Here is a 2,629-nt window from a genome sequence, read left to right on the forward strand (position 1 = left end):
GTCCCGGAGTCGATGATGAAGGAGATCGATCTTGCTGAGTTTAGGGCGAGGTTCAAGATTCCTGCCCATATCGATCTGATCCCAGCGGGGTGCGATGTGGCACAAATAGACCTCCCTGGGTATTGCGCGTTTTATGCGTACCCTTTCTACGTCGGCTATTCCTTTAATCTTCTCCTATTGGCGGAGGAATTTTGCCGCTATTATGGCGTTTTTCTGGTCTAACTCTCCACATATATCTACAAGCTTATCCGCATGTTAGAAAAATTTGCGGAATTTGCCGAGGTCGAGATCATACTTCGCCAGCTGATACATCTCTTCGATCCTAGTTTCTATAGGGAGACGATGTTGCACCTTCGCCATAAAGGAAGTAAGTTCATGGTAGGGAAGATGTATGATAAGGCAAATCATCAATTCTGACTCAACTACTTTTTCATCAAAACTGAGGACGTGGTGGCCAACGCGAGCGGATTCCCTAAGACTTGGAATTACGCCCGTAAGTATTCTCGTTTTTACCCAAGCATTTGGATTTGCCTGTTTTAGTCGTGGTTTGACATCCCGTCCCATCTTCGTGCAGCCGAGACTACGCCCCCTCCTTTGGTCGGCCATATTCATGACTGGGTCATCCGGATTCTGCATCACACAGTGGGGATCCATGAATGGCCAGCTTTTCTCAAGAAGTTCGGGCCTGCGCCTTCCGCTATCGGTGAGTTCACCTTCACATCTTTCCATCTATACTGTTTTGACCTCACAGTCGCTTGCCCGTTGTAGTTTTGTGTAGGAAGTGAATCTTTTATTTTATCTTTTTAGCCCGAGGATCTTGGTATAGACCAAAGGCCCATCCTCCTGCATTTCGCAGGAGGAAGGATGCTTCTTCGGGGTCGGTTCCCATTATGACTGCGACCATGCCCGCCTGATTGCTCACTTCTATTCCTTCTTCAGCCGCGACTAGGTTTTCCCGGTCATCGACCGCACATGTAGTGAAACTTTCGATTTCCCCTCTATATCATCTAGTAGTTGAGGACGATTAAGTGGAATCGACGTGGAATGATCACAAGTACTGAATATACAATATTGTTTGATTAAAAATTAATAGTACAATGAAATGAAAAAACTCCAAGGGACTGCGACGACCAAGCAACTCTACCTTGAATCCTTACGATCCCGCTTTAACTCTTCTCAAGTCTAATATCTCCAATACCTGGCTCTGCACAAAAATATGCAGAAGTGTAGTATGAGTACACCACAATCGGTACACAGTAAGTATCAAGACTAACCTCAGTGGAGTAGAGACGAGGTACAATCAATACACTCACTAGTCTAATAGCCTGTGCAATATAATATACAAAATAATAGGAAGCAGATAACAATAAGGGCAACATAAAATAACCAGTAATATGCACATCAAACAACAAGAGTACCATTAATATCGCTCAACAACTAATAAATACAATTACATACAATAAATCAAATCCTTCAAATAAATGTCTTTCACATTTAATTCTTTCAAATAACTCTCTTTCAAATATAATTTTCTCAAATAATTACTCTTCAAATATAATTCTTTCATATAATACCTTCTACATAAAAATCCTTTCAAATAAATATTTTGAATATAATGTTTTTAATTAAAAAGTCACCATGTGACACCTCGTTTCATAATCATAAAAAACGGGCCTCAGCCCATTTCCATATTATTCGTAAACATGGGTCTCAGCCTATTTTTCATATTTCCATGGCACCTCGTGCCCACATTTCATATCACAACTGCACGGACAATTCACGAGCCAAGTATCCTCATTATTTACTCACGGCACCTCATGCCCACATTACATTTTATAATCCGCCTGGCAATCGCCACAGACTCTCAATTTCAACATAAATCAGATTGTTATCAATTTACCAACAACAAGACAAATTGCACAAGGTATAAAAATAAACACAAAAAAATCACAACATCACATGAAAATCATCAACACCACAACCCTACATCATCACATATCGTCCCTGACAATAGCCACCATTATCGCTCATATTGCCACCCTTATCACTCCGCCCAGACAATATCTATAGCCACCCTTATCGCTCTGCCCAGACAATATCAATAGCCACCCTTATCACTCCGCCCAGACAATATCAATAGCCACCCTTATCTCTCCGCCCTGACAATATCAATAGCCACCCTTATCACTCCTATTGCCACCTTTATCGATTCTATTGCCACCCTTATCTCTCCGCCCAGACAATATTCCAACAAATACAACAACAGTGAAATGCCACCCTTATTTTTCCAAAATAATAACTCACAAAACACAATAATTTACACGGGAAATTATCACGGCAACATAACAAAATTAATTCATATCACAATTTGCCCAATGACCACAACCAAATTCCAAAGCTACAACCAAGTCAATTAATTTCACAATAAATAGCCAAAAGTTCCACACAATGTGTACAATACTCAAAAATAATCAATAGATAGAAATTACTCAACATAAAGCAAAGTCTTCATTAAAATCAAATTTTCAATAATTATATAAACACCTTTTCTTAAGCTCATTTAATTAATTATTTGCAGATGGAAAATTCATAATGAAATTAAATTCCAATAATTATCAAACCTACAAAT

Source organism: Nicotiana tomentosiformis, chromosome 11, assembly GCF_000390325.3.
Source record: "Nicotiana tomentosiformis chromosome 11, ASM39032v3, whole genome shotgun sequence".
Taxonomy (NCBI): domain Eukaryota; kingdom Viridiplantae; phylum Streptophyta; class Magnoliopsida; order Solanales; family Solanaceae; genus Nicotiana; species Nicotiana tomentosiformis.